The 21010-nt window shown below is 42.4% G+C and overlaps 2 long non-coding RNA genes across 3 annotated transcripts in view; one reads left to right on the top strand and one right to left on the bottom strand.

Annotated features, from left to right (window-relative positions):
- The window catches only part of LOC120232867, an 83865-nt gene extending 82603 nt beyond the window's left edge, over positions 1-1262 (top strand). For both annotated transcript variants that reach the window (XR_005528667.1, XR_005528668.1), the window contains exons 3-4: positions 265-434; positions 1155-1262. This is a non-coding gene — a long non-coding RNA (uncharacterized LOC120232867). The remainder of the gene's footprint in view (positions 1-264; positions 435-1154) is intronic.
- A 2094-nt stretch (positions 1263-3356) lies between these two features.
- LOC120232837 lies at positions 3357-12417 on the bottom strand. Its single transcript, XR_005528657.1, has 2 exons — positions 12240-12417; positions 3357-3499 (listed from the first exon to the last, which is right to left on the bottom strand). It is a non-coding gene; the product is annotated as an uncharacterized LOC120232837 (long non-coding RNA).
- Positions 12418-21010: the final 8593 nt, after the last annotated feature.

The following is a 21010-nucleotide window of genomic DNA, read 5'->3' as shown; positions in this document are numbered from 1 at the left end:
TACCAACCTCACTGCTTTCTTTTGGATATTCCAATACGTGTGAAATCCATTCACTATATTAAATACTCCCTGGTTAAAATACCTATCATAATTTCTTCCTAATGGTATTTTGATTGATATAGCATGCAATATGCTTAATGCCTTTCATCTTCTCAACAAATGTTAGTTCTCCCCTAGGTGATTCCATCTTCTGTGTTAAAAGAAAATGCATAATAGTAGTGAAGAGATATTAATTGTATTTTTAAAATTATCATTTCTTTTCAGAGTTCTTGAGCTTTCTCCAAGAGCTCCCAATATTCCACAAAGACCAGTAGTTCTCGGCCCTAAGTATGAATTAGAGTCAACTGCGGAATCTTTAAAAATGCAGATGCTCAGGCCCACCTCGTACCTGAATTTCAAGGAATAGTTGTGTGCATTCTGAAGAAGTTCTCCAGGTAATTATTTGTGCTGAAGTTTGAGGACCTCAGGTTTAGATACTCAGTATATAGTATATTAATGATTCCATAATGCCTCATAATTGATAAAATTTTACCTGCTTATTGGTATCTCAATAAACGTTGTTTGATTATGGCCTTGACACTTTATCCCAATAACCAGTTGAGTAGTCCTTTGGTTCAGTGGCATCAAGTTAAAACCAACCTTGAGCTGGTTTACTGCCATGATACTAGATATTTCTTGGCTCCATTTCAGGTGTGAGGGTTAGTGCAAACTACCATGGATGGTAAGTGACAGAATCAGGGCTTATCCCTGGTTGAAATCGGGGAAAGCACCAAGGAAAATTAACTTTCCAACACTCTAGGCTTATACTACTGGGATATAACTGAAGCCCAGGATGGGGGAGCCTAAAAGAGAACTAAAGAGAATGGTTATTATGAAATCTGGTCCTTTGCAATTATTGTTGTTCCAGGTTAGATGTAGTCTCACTAATGGGCTTCCAAATTCCATCTCAATGGAGAAATCCACAGCAACCAGCAAAGTGTAAGGAGAGAAGGCAGAGCCAGGGAGAAGTTAGTGTAATAAGCTGGTGACTGGAAATAACATGACTTTATTTATATTTTGACAAATAAATCAGAGCTTACATTTCCAAATAGTAAAGTTTTTTTTCCCCCCCAACCATGATACCATGGTTCACTATATCTTAAAATTATCCCTAGAGGCTGCTGCAGGTTTTTATAAAAAATTCTCTCTGGCCTCAAATCTTCCTCCATGAGTGGATTTGATGATTTGGAAACAACTGAAGTCATTTGGAAGTAAATCTGGTGACGAAGGTATGTGAACAAGATGGGAAACGCTATTTGGTCAGACTTGGCTGTAACCAAAAGAAACCAGGACTTGGGGGGTGGGGGGCGGTTGGGGAATGTAAGCTAATCATGAGTAGAGTTTTCAAAGAGAATTGCAAGCACTTTAGATAGTGTTTGGAAGAAGTAACAGTCTTCCAAAGATGACTATTTTATTTTTTTTCTGGTTTATTTTTGAGAGACAGAGACAGAGACAGAACATGAGCAGGGGAGGGGCAAAGAGAGAGGGAGACACAGAACCCAAAGCAGGCTCCTGGCTCTGAGCTGTCAGCACAGAGCCCGACACGGGGCTCAAACCCATGAACTGCGAGATCGTGATCTGAGCTGAAGTTGGACCACAACCAATTTAGCTACCCAGGCACCTCATAAAGATGACTATTTTTTTTATTATTTTTTAAATGTTTTATTTATTCCTTGGAGAGAGAGAGAGAGAGACAGCGTGAGCAGGGGAGAGTCAGAGAGAGAGGGAGTCACAGACTGAAACAGGCTCCAGGCTCTGAGCTGGCAGCACATAGCCCGACGCGAGGCTCGAACCCACGAACCACGAGATCATGACCTAAGCGAAAGTCGGACGCTTCGCCGACTAAGCCACCCAGGCACCCCTAAAGATGACTGTTTTAAAGGATGGCTCTCATCATGAGTAAGTTGATCTTGTGTGTGTGTGTGTGTGTGTGTGTGTGTGTGTGTGTGTGTGTGTGTTTAATCAACCTAACTTGATAATATATTTATAGAAGTTGTTCTCAATTCTGTCTCTACATATGAAGATCCCCAGCTGTCCAGGGAATTCTTCCCTATCTCCCATGACCTAAGACAATGAGTTTGTCTCAAAAAGACATGGATTCTGGAAAAAGATTACTGTGCAAATCTGGCCTAAACTACTTCCTTTCTCTGAAATCTTAAGCAAGTTGCTTGATCTCACTGCACTTTAGTTTTCTTATGTATATAATGAACAGAATAATACCCCAATGGAGTAATTGGGAGGATTAAGGGAACTAATATATGCAAGTGCCTAGCAGTGTGCCTTGGTCCAGATCAGATATTCAATAAATGGTTACTATTATTAATGCAAATGTTATTTTTTTCCAGTTTTAATTTTAATTCAGTTATTTAAATACAGTGTTATATTAGTGTCATGTATACAATATAGTGATTCAAAAAATTCAATATATCCCTCAGTGCTCATCATGACAAGTGCACTCCTTAATCCCCATCACTTATTTCACCCATCCCCCACCCACTTCCCCTCTGGTAACCATCACTTTGTTCTCTACAGTTAAAAGTCTGTTTCTTGGTTTCTCTCTCTCTCTCTCTCTCTCCTTTCACACATTAGGTTTGTTTCTTAAATTCTACGTATGAGTGAAATCATATGGCATGTCTTTCTCTGACTTACTTATTTCACTTAGCATTATACTCTCTAGCTCCATCCATATTGTTGCAAATGGCAAGATTTCACTCTTTTTTGTGGTTGAATAATATCATTATATGTATTATATAAAACTTCCTCTTTGTCTATTCATCAATCAGTGGATACTTGGGCTGCTTCCATATCTTGGCTATTATAAATAATGCTGCTATAAACATAGGGGGTGTATGTATCCCTTTGAATTAGTGTTTTCATATTCTTTGGGTAAATAACCAGTAGTGCACTTGCTGAGTTGTAGGATAGTTCTATTTTTAACTTTTTGAGGAAGATCCATAATATTTTCCACAGTGGTAGCAGCAGTTTGCATTCCCACAAACCCTGCAAGAGGGTTCCCCTTTCTCCACATCCCTACCAACACCCATTTTTTCTTGTATCATTGATTTTAGTCATTCTGATACGTGTGAGGTGATATCTCATTGTAGTTTTTATTTGCATATTTCTAATGGTAAGTGATGATGAGCATCTTTTCATGTGTCTGTTGGCCATCTGTATGTCTTCTTTGGAGAAATGTCTGTTCGTGTCTTTCGCCAATTTTTAAATTGGATTATTTGTTTTTTTGGGGGGGGTATATGAACATAATTATTATCACCAATGTATAGCTGTGGTATCAAGACTCTCCTCAATCATTTCTCCAATGTAGAGAGACTGATAATGTCTATTTATATGAACCAGACAGCCAAGCCTGGAGAAGCCCATGATGAGTTCTATGCAGAGAAGGGAGGAGTCAATGATAGCATAATGGAATATTTTCCTCTTCCTTTGGTCCACTTATGGGATCCTGTAAAATGGGAAAATTGTGTCATCTCAATGTACATTAGTGTTAGAATGTTAATACAAAGATATTTAACCAATATTATTGGAATGCAGTCTTTTGCATACTCCAGATAGCTGAAGTTTTCCCCATTGAGAAACAACACTTTTCCCAAAATATTAATCATCTGGCAGAAAAGCATTCAAAAACATACCATTCATCCCTCTACTTTTTAAAGCAAAAGGACATGATTTAACTTTTTTGTTATAAGCCACGGCGATCATTATGAACATCTATGGCAGTGTGGAGACGTGGCTCAGGGCTGGGCCTACTCTTTGTTTTTTCGGACTTCCCCTTCCTTGATGTCAGGCATTCTCTGGACATGACAGGCTTGAGATGCAACACGTCCATCAACTTTGGAAACAGGCAGATACTCAGAAACCATCAGTGTTCAGGACAGTGACCACATACTACTTAGGGACATAGATTCGTTAACAGGCAGACCTGAAATGAGACCCTACTTCAGCCGTGTAATCTTGAGCAAATCACTGAACTGAACCTCAGTTTCTTCATCTGTTCAATGAGGATAAAAATAGTACCTAGCTCATAGGGGAGTCGTGAGTCTCCAGTGGGAAAATAGACATAAAGTGCTTAGTATAGCACTGGACAGATATCAAAAGCTCAATAAACATTCCCTACTACCATTATTATTACTACTAGCAAGTGAGGCCTCCAAGACACTCTGACTTCCCTGCTGCGACACTCATAAACACCCAGTCTTTGTGTTTTTCCTTCCATCTGTTAAATAAGACTGATAAAAGGAGTCGTCTGAACAGCCAGTGACTAAAGCCCTCTTGAATTTTTCCCCCACAATCTGGTCAAATTCCCAGATAAGAGGTTTCAGCCAAAGGAGAACTTCCAATAATTCTGTCAAAAGGCAATCATTCTCATAAGGGCCAAGTTTCCTGCACAGCCTGAATAGCCACCCGAACTGGCTGTGTCTGCACCCCTGAGCTGTGCAGGCAGACACACAAGAGCAGGAGTGCACTCTGTGGATCAAACACCAAGTCACCGGGCCGTGGCTGGTGATCCTTGGTGGCAGAAGGTGGGAGGAGAGGCAGGAAGCCCCCAGAGCCTCCCATCTGGCACTATTCATGGCACTAAGAGAAATGTCATCCACAGCGCTGGCAACTGCCTATCTGGTGAGGATTCGGGACACTGCAGCTCTCCAAGCAGTTATTTTCTATCTTCTGTATCCCACAGGGGTTAATTCACATCCTCAGTGGTGTACTATTCTAGCTCTTCCACCACTGGGGAATATAATTTAAGGTCGCTCTGGAGTTACAGGAAGGCAACAACAACAGCTTCAGGCTTTGTGCAGTACAGATCAGGAGCTGTTAGGCTGGTCTCGGTCTGCGCCTCCCAACATTCCAGCCCCGTGAGGAAACCAGCAACCAGCACTGGAATCAGCAAAGTGTTTTCACCAAGCACATGCCCCTGGGTTAGGGCTGCAGTCTCTACACTAACTTCCTGGCAAACAGTCGCTTCTCCCAGGGACTCCTGCCTTGAAATGATATTCCCAGGATAAGAGCCAGATTGGAGACCACCTGATAATGTTTTCTACTTTATACCCCCAAGCCTCTTCTCTCTCCATCAACTCGCCACAATCTCCTTACATATCAGCAGTTGGACCTCACTTTATACAGCATTGCTTTCTCATAAAGTTGGGAATATCTATAAAGCAAGTCATATTTTAAATGCAAGAGCTGACCTTGAAATTGTGTTAGTTTTCTACTGCTGCATAATAAATTATCCCCTCAACATTTGTGATAACACCATAATAAATATTTGTTATCCTCACAATATCTGTGGGTCAGGAATTCAGGGCTGCCTTAGCTGGGCGGTCCTGACTTGGGGTCTCTCCTGAGATTAGAGTCATGATGTTGACTAGGGCCGCTGTCTCCTGGAGAGCCTGCTTCAAACAAAGATGGCTGCCTCACACAGCCAGCAGGTTGGTACAGTCATTGGTGGCCTCATTGTCTTCCCACATAGGCCTCTCAGGCAATTTGAATGTCTTCACAATGCCCCCTAACTTCCCCTAGAGTGAGTAACCCAAGAGAGAGAGCCAGGTGAAAGCTGTCCTTTCTATGGCTGTCTTAGAAGTCACATCTTCTTTTTTGGAAGGGAGTCAGTCACTCAGCTCGGGAGGGAGTTCACTTGACTTTTGAAGTGAGCCATGTCACAGTATTAATGAGCACATTTTAAAGCCACCAGAAACATTTAGGAGTGAATCATTTGCTCATTTAACAAATATTTATTGAGTATCTACTATGTGCCCACACTGTTCTAGAAAGTTGGGATACATCCTGGACAAAACAGAGCAAAGTGTCTGCCTGACCTTGTCAGATTAAATTCCAATGGAGAGACATAAAGTAAACAACAAGCATAATAAGTACATTTTGTGCAGTGTGCTGTGGATTTGAGTACTCTGGCAAAAAAGGGATCTAGGGAAGAGGGCTCCAGAATCCTAGAGTCAGGTTACAATTCTTTTTAACTTTATTTATTTTGAGAGAGAGAGAGAGAAGGAGGGGCAGAAAGAGGAAAAGTGAGAGAATCACAAGGAGGCTCCACACTGTCAGCACAGAGCCTGATGTGGGACTTGAACTCACGAACCACGAGATCATGACCTGAGCTGAAATCAAGAGTCAGACACTCAATCAACTGAGCCACCCAGGCACCCCAAGTCAGGTTACATTTTAAATAGAGTCATCAGACTCATTCTCACTGAGAAGACAGAGTGAGGAAGACAATGATTTGGAGACCATGGGTAATGGGACCATGTTGTACATGGCCTCATCGTCCACCATATGACCATAGAACCCATGTGAATCCTGGTGGTTGTCACCCTGCTCCCTCACAGGTACATGGACGGAGAGAGAAGTTTCACTGAAGCCCATGAGAACTACCAGCATTCCCTTCCCCTAGAGTACATAGGAAAGGGTGTTCTTGTGGCCATCGCCAGCTGCAGGTGACCTTTGTGTCCATTCAGAGGGAGCTTCTGTGCCACCTCGAGATAAACTGCAGGCACCATCTGCATATAACACTGTGCATCCAGGGGGGGAAGACAAGTGAGTCATTCATTCAGCCCTTTAGAGATCGCTTTCAGAGGAGCAGCGCTTTTGCAGTGCTGAATGTGTACTTTTAGTGCTGAACTTGATAATGGTGTTTCTGCAACTGAAGGCAAGCTCCAGACCACACCCAATAGAAGCCACCCAGCCCAGGGAATGGCAGAATTCTGAAGTTTTCTGAATCATGAGGGAGGAAACGGGAAGACGACATTCCAGGCTTGCATGTGGCCAAAAGGGGGTCAGCACACTACTGGCCACGTAGAGTCTTGCAGGAGCCCCTTGCCAACAGAGTGCCTTGGGCTGGAGGAGCCAGGGATGAAGTAGTGCAGGGCCGGGTGCCAGAGGATTCAATGGGAGCACCCGGTTCTAATTCAGCCATCCAGGCCGGCAAGACGAGGCTCAGGGCAGGTGGAAGGCAGGGAGTATTTGCACAGAGATGTGTGAGCCCTATTCAAGGGCAGTTATGACTTTGAGACGGTGGGGACTAACACACTGAGATGTAGGCAGCCCCTCAGTCTCCCATGCAACAAACCCCATGGAGAGGGACCCTATCCCGAGGGAAGACCGAGGTGCACAAGAAGGCATTGGGTCAGGGTTTGAGGGAGACCTGTACATGTAGCAAGAGGTGGTTCTCTGACAGGGTCGTCAGTCTAGCCCAGATGACCTTGCCCAAAGATGGCTGTGAGGAAAGAATGAAAGAGAAAGCTGAGCCCCTGGAAGTACCATAGGCACTCAGTGCTTACCACGTCAGTAGGCAACAAGCATGAGAACATGAAGGAGCTCCCTGAGTGTCAGAACAATCATCTATGGCCACGTCTAAAGTCCATGGAGGCTGACAGGGTCCTAGGGTGCAGATGTTGAGTTATACATTTGTTCTTTCTTAGAGGGTGATCGTTGAATGGTTAAAAGGCAGAGACTGGGTGGGGGTAGACACAGCCAGGTTTGTATCTTGGTGATGCCATTTACTGTGTCAGAGAAGTCTTTTTGTTTCTCGATAGCCCCAGTTTCCTCACCTGTCAACCTCACACAGCTACTGAGAGATAAATGAGAAAATATGTCACATGATTCCCAGCGTATAGAAGTGTCCACAAATAGCTGCTATTTTTATTGTTACTATTTTTTATGAATGTTGTGGACAGCCACTGTGGGGGCTTTGTTTGGTTTTGTTGCCCAGCACCTCTTCCTTTGGAGATATTGACCTATCCCACCCCCATGCACTTGGTGGTGGTGTGCAGCTAATCCTAGGATTCAGACAGGGATGGGCAAGTGACCAATCAAATTCTCTCTCCCAGGGATTGGAACCCTAAGTGCCTTCAGGCAGGAAGGCAGTTAGAGCTGAGTCATCCTGTGACAGGGAATTTCCTGGAGTGGCTCCTGCTATCATCCCTCCCTGGGTCTGTAATCCAACTTGTGCTTCCAGTGCCTGAGCTTGGCCAGTCTCCCTGTACTGACCCCCCCTCTTACAGCCGAGTATCCCTTCTGACAAAGCAGCCACAGGGTGGGTGGGACATCTCTACGTAGATGGCTATTGGAATGGCTGTGTGGAGACACAGAGACTGGGAAAGAGGATGTGACCTTCCCACTTCCTCCCTTCCCTTTTCAGTTCAGGCCATCTCTGTCCCCTGCCCTCTCTTGTTTTGATTTACTTTTTTAAAAAAAAATTTTATGTTTTATTTTTTTCTGAGAGAGAGAGAGAGACAGCATGAACAGGGGAGGGTCAGAGAGAGAGGGAGATACAGAATCTGAAACAGGCTCCAGGCTCTGAGCTGGCTGTCAGCACAGAGCCCGATATGGGGCTCAAACCCATGAACCGTGAGAGCATGACCTGAGCCAAAGTCGGACACTTAACCGACTAAGCCACCCAGGTGCCTCTACTTTTTTTTTTTTTTTTTTTAAATCAGGATAATATATGTACTTAAATGTGATCAGATAGTGAATAGAGTTGGGTAGCCATCTGGAAAAGATGAAGCTGGGTCACTATATGAGAATAAATTCTAAATGGATTCAAGATCTAAATGTAGAAAATTAAAAAGAAAACAAAAACTTAAAGCCACTAGGAGAAAACATAGATGAATTACTTTTTAATCTTGGTGTGAGAGGATCCTGCTAATTATGACTCAACATCCAGAATCTATCAAAGAAAATATTTTAATTTTTTTAATGTTTATTTTTGAGGAAGAGAGTGCGAGCAAGGGAAGGACAGAGAGGGGAACAGAAGATCTGAAGTGGGCTCCACACTGACAGCAGCAAGCCCAATGCGGGGCTCAAACCCATTAAACATGAGATCATGACCTGAGCGCAAGTCAGACACTCAACTAACTGAGCCACCTAGACACCCCTATCAAAGAAAATATTTCTAAATATTACTACATATTAGTCAAAACCTTAGCAGAAAATAATAGCAAAGACAATTAACAAACTGAAAAATAAAATTGCAACAAAAAGGATTAAATTCCCTCACATGTAAAGAACTCCTACAAATCAAGAAGAAAAAGATACAAAAAAAATTATTATTTGGACAAAAGACATAATTAGAGTATTCAGGAAAAAAAGATTTATACATGGCCCTTGAACATTGAAAAGATTCTTAACCTTACTCATAATCAGAGCAGGTTAACACCCATCAGACTGAAAAAAACTCAAAATTTGACAACATATTCTTCTGACGAGACTGTGGGAAAATAACCACTTTCACACAATCCTGGTGGGAGAATAAGATGCCACAAAGCCTATGGAGAGCAATTAGGCATTATCTATCAATAGCACAAATGGAATTGTCCTCTGACCTCTGCAAAGTCATCCCACAGCTTATCTGCACACAAGTGAAATAACATATGTATACAGTTATTCATTTCAGCATTGTTGGTATTAGCAGAACATTGGAAACACCCCCAATGACTAGTGTTTTAAAAAGCCAAAAGTTTGCTTTAAAAAAATCCATCCAGAGTGTCTGAGTAGTTCAGTTGGTTAAGTATCCAACTTTGGCTCAGGTCATGATCTCACAGTTTGTGGGTTTGAGCCCCAAGTTGCGCTGTGTGCTGACAGCTCAGAGACCTGGAGCCTGCTTCAGATTCTGTATCTCCCTCTCTCTCTGACCCTCCCCCTCTCATGCTCTCAAAATAAAGGTTAAAAAAATTTTTTTTAATTCATTCCATGTTCTACTCTACCCTCACCCCCAATTCTCTATTACCAGAAGCTTTAAAATATGTTAATTGATTTTTCGGATATTCATCTATAAATTTCTCTTTTAAAATGCTTATATTATTGGGGCGCCTGGCTGGCTCAGTCAGCTGGGCTTCCGACTCTTCATTTCAGCTCAGATCATGATTTCACGGTCGTGAGATCAAGTCCCACATTGAAATCTGTACTGAACATGGGGCCTGCTTGAGATTCCCTATCTCCTGCTCCCTCTGCCCCTCCCCCAATTGTATTTATGCATGCATATGCACTCTCTCTCTCTCTCTCCCCCCCTCCTCAAAAATAAATGATGTTTACAATGCTCATATTACTTCTCACTTTTCAATTTAAGCATGAACTACTGATTTTCTACTATAGAAGAGAAGTACTTGGCTCTATTATATATCCTCTACTCCTAATGCACACACAGAACTATTCACCATTCACCTTCATTTTTCCAAATGGTTACATTACAATTTTTTGTTAAATTCATATTTAATATTTGAGTATTATGACATGCAAATATTGCTTATGATTGAAACATAGGTACAGATTCATTAACATTCCTTTCTTAAACATTTTAAATTTTACCCTGGCGTTAATAATTGCCTTGCTTTTCACTTGACCACCTCATTTTTATTTGACCATTTTTTAGTGTATTTGTCAACAATTCATCCCCCAAATATTCCATGCATCATATATGAGATCCTCTATCAATTCCATTTTTTGCCTAGAATGTTTCCATTCATTCTTTTGTTCTATGCACTTGTTTCCCTCTAGTCTTGCTGAATAGCAGCCATCTTCAAACCTGTCTTTACTATCATCCTGAGAATTTCCTTTGCTCACTCTATCTCATGTGTTGGATCCATTCATCCATGTGGTCTGGATCCCAAGTCTCCTAGATTGGCTCACTCATTTCAGTGAAGTACATTCTCTAGTAAATCCTCAAGAAAGAATAAATGGAAAAAAATTGAGATCCCACATGTCTGAAAATGTTTTCATTATAGTTTCACATTTAGCATTAGTTTGGCTTTATAGATCGGTTCAGAAATACTTTTTCCAAATGTTCCATTTCCTTCCAGCATCCAGCGTTACTGTTGAGAAATCTGATGCTATCCTGTTTCTAGTCCTTTGTTGTGGTTTATTTCTTCTCTCAGGAAACCTCTCTGGAATCTTCTCTTAATACCCAGTGTCCTGAAATTTCATGATGATGTTCCTTGATGTGAGGTTTTCTTTTACAATCATTATTTATTGTGTTTGGGCCCCCTCATAGGATTTCTTGTATTATTTCTTCGGACATTTTCTTTCCTCAGTTTTCTCTGTTCTCTCTCTGACTATACTCTCAGTTGAATGTGAAACTCTTGAATCAATACTCTGTTTCATATTGTTTCTCTCCTACTTTCCAAATATGTATTTTCTATTTCCTTTCTATGAGATTTCATCAATTTCATCTACTATTCTTTCTACTGAATGTTACTCTATCATGTTATCCCATGGCCATCATTGCACTGTTAATTTGAGTGCCCTTTCTCATTCTCTGATTTTTATAGGATCCTGTTCTTGTTTCATAAATTGATGGTGCTTTTGATTATCTCTGCCCCGTGACGTTTTTCCTGCTTCCTTCAGGTTCCTTTCTTTTCATTTGGTTTCTGTCTTTCATTCAATCTATCTTCCATGTTAAATGTAAGTCTCTAGTCATTCTCAAGTGTTAGAGTCTTCCAACTCCTAAATCCAGTCTCCCTTTTCAGGCTGTTTTTCAGACTGTTGATTTTAAAATAACTACATATGCAATATATAAATATATTCTCATTATCAAAAATTCAAACAGTATAAAAGTATCCTGAGAAAAAATGTATAAGTCCCCATACACTCTCACTCCTGTTCCCAAAGATATTCACCAACAATAGTTTGGTATGCCAAGATATTTTCTACCATAGAGTCTAGATATGGTGTGTGGGGGTGTCTTAATTTTGTCTTGGGGCTACAAGTTATTTAATTTTTGAATTGGCTACCTGACATTTGAACATTAGGAGATCATATAAAACTTCAGATTCCTAAACTCTCTCTAAAAAATTGGGAATTCTGCAACACTGGACCCACACAGTCATATTAGGAAGGGCCATCTTTTCTACAGTTCTGCTAGTCCCCATTTGACCTGTGCCCACTCATATTACTTGTCTGGCTCCTTTAAGCATCGGAGTTAGTAGTGCCTAGGTTAAGTGATGCCTAGGTTGTTGGTGTGCACTCTGGAAGTAGTAACCCATCCATCAGGTAACAGAATAGTCCACCAGATGATAGGAAGATCTGTCACATAGGAAAACATAGAGAGGAAAGGCCTCCTCTTAGAATGGCCTGGAAAAGAGTGGGCTGGAGTGGACTGGTCACCAGGTCAGTGTTACTGTTGGACATAAAAGGTAGGATGGCTCATTAACTGCTAATCCCTGAGTATTTCTTCTACTTACCTTCCCCAATACAGATTCCATGGCTGCAAAATACACTTTCTGATTCCTAGGTAGAAGAATATGTACAAACTGGAGGGCAGATGAAGCAGGAAACATCAGACATGTTGATCTCCCAAGAGAAGAGGACACTCAGTATGAGCTGTCTGTCACCATGACCATTACATCATGAATGGCTGCCACTTACCCTCACATAGTTGGTTACCAAGGCAGACTCCTCACACTTTCTCCAGTCAAGGGGAGGACCCACTGTGCCATTTTTCCCTAAGCAACATCCCTGTGCATCAAATGTGAGGAGGCTTTTGGTACACGTAGCTCTGATTTCTCTACACAATCCTATCTATTTAACCTGGTATGTAGCCTCACACCCAGTCATCCAAGGCAAATCACGATTTAATCCAAGATGAATCGTAAAGAATACAGACTTTATGAACCGTTTTTTTTTTTATTATTAAAAAGAGTTAAAGAGAATCTATTAAACTCATTTCTATGGGTGGATACTTAGCTATAAGTATACAGGAGCCAATGGTTTGTGTGAACGGAGGTTGAGAGCATTGACTTGGGAAGCGGCCTGGCCTGAGACTGTGCTGCTGCTCTCCCGGCTGGATCCCTGGCTGGGAAGGACCCAGCCTGTGGGTTTACATTTTGGGCAATATCAATAAAGCGAGTGGACTAAGATCTGGAAATGAGGCGAGTCTTGGGACATAGTACATGGCCCGCGTTGGCTACACCTGCAGCACACGGAGATTGGACCCAAAAGAGTGATCTGCAATGTTTGGTTAGAGAAGGGACTGGGGCACCACCATTTTTTCCCCCACAACCACCAAGGTGGGACCTCAGGGAGCAGCCAGTGGGACTCAGTGGAGGCTAAGACCTGCCTATACCAAAGCACGTCTATCCCTGCTAGAGACCTGGGTTTTTTTTTTTTTTACCAGAACCTCAGGGCAAGACCAACATGGATGCACTGCCATGATTAATTCTAGATCAATTCTTTCTATTCAGATATATTTTCCCTTGTCCCATTCGTATCCCTTCCCTCTGCTGGACTGGGCATTCTGGTCACTGGTTTGCTTAAACAGTCACATTTAATCCATTCTCTAGATGTATATTCTACACCTCCACTGCTACCTTTCTCTCTCTCTCTCTCTCTCTGGAGTAATCAGACTATATAGTTTCTCTGAGTAACATTACCCTCATTTCTTTCTCCTCACCTCTTACCATATTCTCCTCTTTCTCTCTCTGAATTAAGCCTTTTAGTCTCTCTGCCTGGTCATTTCTCTTCCAATTTTGCTTCTTCCCCACCCTGTCATTTCTCTCTTTGTATATGCTCTTCCATCAGCACTGCATACAACCGGCTCTTTATTTGTAGCTGGGAATTCTGGTTTTATGCTTTTAGACTGTCCTTTGTCTTTTGGGTTCTTTTCTTTTTTCTTTTCTTTTCTTTTTTTCTCTTTTTTTTTTTTCCTTCTTTTTTCTTTTTATTTTTCCCTTTCGGTTTGCTTGTTTGTTGGATTTGTCTATGTATTTGTGTGGCTTTGTTCCCTGTGTGTTTGTCTGTCTGTTTTCTTTTCCAGGGCTACCTCAAGAAACAAGCCAAAGTACATATGGTGGAGAGTCTGAAATACCACTACGAGTAGGGAAATAAAATAACCAAAGTCTCAACAAGAGAGACCAAGAGACACCGTTAAGAGAACACTTCCTGAACAAACAGGCCCTGGGCAGTCAATGAGCCTTCTTTAATACAGCAGTACTCGCAGATGCAGAGTGCATAACAAGCTTTTCAAACTAACAAGAGACAGAAAGCTAGCCAAAAATGACAAAACAGAGAACTCTCCTCTAAAGAAATTCCAGGAAGAAATGACATCTAAAAAACAGATATAAGCAACATAACTGAACAAGAGTTTAAAACAATAGTCATAAAATTAATCGCTGGGCTTGAAAAAGGCATGGAAGACATAAGAGAAACTATTGCTACAAAGACTATGGAGCTTAAAAATAGTTGTGATGAATTTAAAAATGCTATGAATGAGGCACATACTAAAATTGAGGCATCCAATGCACAGATTGAAGAGGCAGAGAGAAAAGGTGAATTAGAAGACACAATTATAGAAAAAGAGGAAGCTGAGAAAAAGAGACATAAACTGATCCAGGAACACAAAAGGAGAGTTTGAGAACTGAGTGATAAAATCAAATGGAACAATATCCATATCATAGGAATTCCAGAAGAGGAAGAGAGAGGGAAAGGCACTGAAGGAGTCCTTGAACAAATTATAGCTGTGAACTTCCCCAATCTGGGGAAGGAAACAGACATTGAAATCCAAGAGGCACAGAGAACTCCCCTCAGATGTAACTTGAATTGAACTTCTGCACAACATATCATAGTGAGACTGGCAAAATATAAGGACAAAGAGAGAATTCTGAAAGCAGCTAGGGATAAAAGGGCCCTAACGTATAAAGGGAGACCTATCAGAGTAGTTTCAGACCTATCTACTGAAACTCAGCAGGCCAGAAAGGAATGGCAGGAAATCTTCAATGTGACGAACAGAAAAAGTATGCAGCCAAGAATCCTCTATCCAGCAAGCCTGTCATTCAGAATAGAAGGAGAGATAAAAGTCTTCCCAAGTAAACAAAAATTGAAAGAATTCGTCACCACTAAACCAGCCCTACAAGAAACCCTGGGGAGAACTCTACGAGGGAAATGTTGCAAGGAACTCAAGGTACCAGAGACACCACCACAAGCATGAATCCTACAAAGAACACAATGACTCTAAACCCATTATTTTTCAATAATAGCACTGAATGTAAATGGACTAAATGCTCCAATCAAAAGACATAGGGTAGAAGAATGGATAAAAAAACAAGATCCATCTATTTTCTGTCTACAAGAGACTCATTTTAGATCTGAGGACACCTTCAGATTAAAAGTAAGAGGATTGAAGAAATATCTATCATGCTACTGGAAGTCAAAAGCTATAAGAATACATGATGTATTTGTCAGCAGAAGAAAACATCTCTGGCCCAATTTAATTCACTGCTGTACAGATAAATTTTAGTGTTCCTTCTTTAAATATCACAGGTGCATGGGGTGTTTTGGGGGAAATAGATTGGCCAGAACTCATCATTTGTCTACAGAACACAGAGCAAAGGGCCTTGACTTCTGCCAGTCTCCAGTCTAGTAAAGGTCTCATGGGACATTTTTCACAGAAGGGCACTATGACCCCTGTTTTTGTCACTGTCATCTCCTTGCCCCACCTCCAACCTTTTTTCCTCTTTTCCACCAGCCTCACTCCCAAGGGTCCTCTAAGCATTCCCCAGTAAGCCCTTGCTCTGAAACCTGTACAGAGATCATAGAAACATTATTATACCCGCAGTTAATGTTTATTTTCTTGCTTCCAATGAGATCCAGCCTTTCCTCCACTAAATTGTTTCACTGTACTGTACTTGAGAAATGACAGGGTCATCTTTGGTCAAATTTTCACCCCAAGCAGAAATAAGGGGGCATCTAATGGGGAATACAGATGTAATGATCCAGGCTCCCTCCATAGACACTATCTTAGGACACAGACAGGGAGAAAAGACAGAGGGGAGTAAGGAGGCAAATTCTATGATATTTCTCTTTCTACTTTCCCAAATTAAATGTATTCCTGTCTTTGCTTTCATCTAACACTACCACCATAATTTCTCTTGGATGCTTCCCATTATCGCATAGGAAAACAAAATTCTGCACCACGATTAAATCTAAATACCAAAATCATTTAAGATACCCTACTCCTGGGACACACAGCAAAATGTAATAAGTTTCTCAAAATGTGACCTAATTATAACCATCCTTTTAAGTTTTATTTCCCACTGGGACCTAATGTCTGCAGTTAAAAATAATTTTTGAAACAGGTCCATGTTGCCACAAAACTTTTCAGAGTCACTTAAATGTTATCCATGTACCCAATTTATTTTTCTCCTCTGTTCCTGTGTGATAAAAGCCAGACGTCCAGGAGAGACAGGAGGCCAAGCCGGGAGAGAACATGCTGGGCCAGAATTTTCACAGTGGAAGCCTTCCCATGTGACTGAATGGGGCGTCAGGTTACCACTGTTTCACTGACACCCCGTGTGCACCAATGGCCCCGTATCATGGGGCCTTGAATGCCAATCAATAGTCAGCCTTTCTCTTCCCATGCCCCCATGAATACCACACTCCTATGCTTCGAGCGTCATTCTCATTTGCTGCCCCAATGGTCTTTGAGATGCCTAAGCCTTGATTCCCCTCCATCCCCATGGTCCAAAATGTTCACTCCCACCTTCCTATGTGCATTCAGTAAATCTCCATTTAGAGGCAATCCTGTTCTTCCAGAACAGCACAAACCCACCCTCTGGCTGGCCAGAATCCCACCGCTTTATTTGCACTGACTCTGATAGACCTGGCTTCTAACCGTGGGGTTTTCTAAGGACACTTTCAGAAGCTGCTGCTTTTTCAGTGTCTCCATTTCACTCTCTCTTGAAAGGAACAAAAGACAATTGAAAAATGTCTGATCTGAGGCCACACAGGTTCAACACACATGTTCTGAAGTCAGACAGACCTGGGCTTGGATTTTAGCTCCTCTGCCCATGCGCCGCCACACATGTGCTTGACTCCCCACATCTCAGCTTCCTCATCTGTGAAGCGAGGATGATAAAAGAAAGACTGTATAAGGTTCTTGTGAGGAATAAAAGGAATATAGAGTGTGAAGCAGCTATCACAGAGCCTAGAGTGTGGCCGACGCTCAGCAGATATGAGCTATTATTATTAGAGCATTTGAAAAAAATCACTTCTTCCAGCTAAGATAATGCCATTAGTACAGATGCTATTTCTGCTTGTCAGAGGTTGCCAGAAAGAGTCAAGCCAAAGATGGCGAGAAACTAAATTACCTTAGTCTCTGGATGCTCTCCTGTTCTGATTCCAGCTCACTGGAGAGGCAAACAGCTAAGCAGAGGATGCCATGGTGAGAACCCACAAGCAGAGACATGCCATTTCCAGGAGATTTCCCAACCTGGGAAAGAATAGCTGAGCTTTAATACGACGTGATACATTTTAATTTTTTTAATGTTTCTTTATTTTTGAGAGATAGAGACAGAGTGTGAGCAAGGTGGGCATGGGGAGGGGCAGAGAGAGAGGGAGAACATGAAGCAGGCTCCAGGCTCTGAGCTGTCGGCACAGAGCCCGTCGCGGGGCTCAAACCCACAAGCCGCACGCAAGACCATGACCTGAGCCGAAGTCCTATGCTTCACCGACTGAGCCACCCAGGCGCCCTGAATTTTTAATTTCAGATATGTACATTTATTCTGTGCTAAATGGTACCCTGGAGCCCTCATTGTTGGGGGTAGGGATGACCAGTTGAGTGGTGAGCGAAGCTGGATATAAAATGCCAAGTCTGATGTTGGGAGCTTTTATAAAATGATACAGACACACACTGAGAGCCCCCCACCCATTTGTGGCCAAACGCACCGCAGGCTTCTACAGAGAGAAACTAGAAGAAAAGAAACAAACAAAGCACATTGCTGGCTGGGAGCAACGAAGAACAGGCAGGCAAAAACCGAAAGCTGCAGGAGGCACTGCTTGGCAATGACTCCAAATGGGACCAGGAGGCGGGAGGAGCAATGGAGAAGGGGGGTGAGAAACCCACCCGCTCCCCTGCTGTGTTTCCCCGCTAAGCTGGGTGCTGTGAGGGCCGGGGATCCAGACTCCACACACAGCTTCCGGCAGCATTTCTGGCGGACGTACAAAGAGATGGCTGATTTAGTGTATGACTATGGAGCTCACGTGTACGACAAGTGAAATGGGAATAGGAGAACCTCCCATGAAATAGTAATACACAGTATTAATAATATTGAACTACCCTTGCCAGCAAGGAGCGGCTGGTGGATACCCAGACCTTCTTATCCCTTCTTCACTGTTTCTCAGAAGGTTCCGCAGGGCAGAAACGCATTCCTTTACCTTCCCTTTATTGGCTTGCCTCCCTTCCATGCCTCACTCCCTCACCTCTGATCACCTGCTGTATTCATTTACTCGGCTGTCATAACAAATTACAACAGACTCAGTGGCTTAAAATGACAGAAGTACACTTGCTCCATCTTCTAGAGACCCCACGAGTCCACGGTTGAGATGGTGGTAGGACTGGGCTCCCTCTGAAGGTTCTAGAGGAGAATCCTCCTTTGCCTTTTCCAGCTTCTAGCAGCTCCAGGTGTTCTTGGCTTATGGTTGCCTCACTCCCATCTCTGCTTCCGTCTCCATGTGGCTTTCTCCTCCTCCACATTTTCTCCTCTTCTGAGGACACTGGTCATTGGATTTAGGACTCACCCAGGTAATCCAGGATGATTTCACATCTTGAGATCTTTATGTTAATCACATCTGCAAAGACTCTTTTTTCCAAATGTCCCGTTCATAGGTTGGTGAGGCATAGGACACCAACATGTCTTTTTGAGGCCACCATTTTACCACCACACCTGCCAAATAAACAACTCACATCCATCTCAGGCTTTGCTTTTGGTAGAACTCAAACAAAGCAAGCAGCACAAGAAATGTGGATTTTCTAGTCCATACCCCTACTCCCAGGCAGATCTCATAGGAAACATAGGAAACAAATAGCTCACGAAGCTTATCAGACTTCAAAACCACACACAGTACATGACACATAGTAGGACTCAAAAAATACCTGTTGAATGAATAATAAAGTCTCACTATCAGATTCCTAGGTAGAGAATGAACTTTGGGGTTTTTCTTAACTCTTTTCCAACACTTTATTGAGGCATAATTTATATACCACAAAATTTACCCACTGCAAGTTTCCAATGTGATAAATTTTAGTAAAATTATAGAGTTGTGCGGTCATCGCCACAAACCAGTTTTAGAACATTTCCATCACTCCAGAAAATTCTCTCAGACTTGTTTGCAGCCCAGCCCTAAGCAACCACTGATCTGCATTTTCTTTTCTCTTTGGGGATGGTTCACATAAAGGAAATTACATAATATGTAGTCTCCTGCTCCTAGCTTCCTTCCCATAGCATTATGTTTTTTGAGGTTGATCTACCTAGTAACATATATCACTAGTTCAGTCTTTGTTGCTGACTTGTATTCCACTGAATAGATATGCCACATTTTGTTTAACCCTTAACAATTAGTGGACATTTGGATCGGTTCCAGTTTGGAACTATTATAGATAATGTCATAAACATTCACATACAAATCTAAGTATAGTCATATGTTTTCATTTCTCTTGAGTAAATACCCAAGAGTGAAATCTAACCTTCTGCTCTGAAATTTTTCAAATCTATAGAAAAGTTGCAAGAACGGTACATTCTAGTACATTCTTCAGCTCGATTCGCAACTGGCAACATCATGCCATATTTGCTTTATCTCTGTAAGATACTTTTAAGTACTATTTGACAAAAAGTTGCAGACATCATGACATATTACCCCTAAATACTTCGCCTCCTAATAATAAAGCTTCTCCTACATAACCACAATACCACTGTCACAGCTAAGACTATTTTCCCCAACTATTTTCAATTTTTCAAAACTACAAAAAAAGTTGAAAGAATAATACACTGAAGTGAACCTTGACTTTGCCACCATTTCCCACATTGTTGCTTTGACCCTTCTCTCTCAAATCTTCTCACTGTGCAGCGCCTGAAATATTTGTACTTGGGCCATTCTTGGTGCATGGCCATGGAATACTCCCGACTTGTCACACTCTTGCTCCTCCATTGTTTATTCCCGGGTGTATTCAGAGCTGGTTTCACAAGACTCCAAGGTGCCTTGAGCGTCTTGTCCTGGGGGATATTGCAAAATCCTCAAAACTTCCCTCGCCTCCTCCTAGACTTGGCTCACATGTCAGTTTCTCAATGAAGCCTATCGTTCCCAGTGCTAAAATTCTCAACCCGTCTTTTCCCTTCACCAGTAGCCCCTAACCCCACTTACTCTGTTGTAACTCTTCCCCCAAAGTAGGTATCACCTTTTAACATAATGTAGAATTTTTGTTTTTGCTGTATTTATCCACTGCCTCCCTCCACTACAACACAAGCTCTACCAGGGCAGAGATGATCTTTTGTTGTTCACTGCTGTATCCCCAGACCCAATTACAGTACCTGAGAGATCAGTCCGTACTCATGGAAGGACTGGCTGGATGATGCATGTGCATGTATGCATGGGTGTGCCTCCTGCAGCCCATCAGGAGGACCAGGGACCACCTGACCCCGTCCCAGTCGTCCGCCACGGGCAGTGAGGGTAGGAAAGGATCCCGAGTTTAGCCTCCATGAAGGCTTCAGAAAACCATCAACCCTTAAAAACTGCAACATCAATACCCACCCACCCACCCACCCCCCCCTTCAGTAGAACAGACCAGAACTTTCCAAATAGGAAGTCTCCCAATGCTTTTCTGAAGAAAGATATTTTTTGCCTCCGAGAGCAACCAAGATCAAGTAACTCTCCAGGGACCACAGAAGCTGGAATTCAGCCAGCCCTGGGTTTCCTGGAGGAGGAAAATACCATGACCGACCCCCATTGCCCTGTAGACCCTTAAAAGGCCCTTCCTGGAGCACAACATGCCCCTGCCCCCTGGCAGCCAGATCAGACCTCCTGGCCATCTCCATGTCCATCCTCTGCCTGGGGCACACCTGACCCAAGGAAAGAAAAGCCGAGGGATCAGATCTTTCTGATGAGGGAAGCCAGCCCAAAGTAGGAACTATAGGGGCCCTGCTAACAGGGAAGGGATGCTGAAAGGAAGCTGACACAGGCTGTGGGG

This window comes from Hyaena hyaena, unplaced genomic scaffold, assembly GCF_003009895.1.
Source record: "Hyaena hyaena isolate Hyena2069 unplaced genomic scaffold, ASM300989v1 scaffold_79, whole genome shotgun sequence".
Taxonomy (NCBI): Eukaryota; Metazoa; Chordata; class Mammalia; order Carnivora; family Hyaenidae; genus Hyaena; species Hyaena hyaena.
This window is presented reverse-complemented; position numbering and strand designations above follow the sequence as displayed.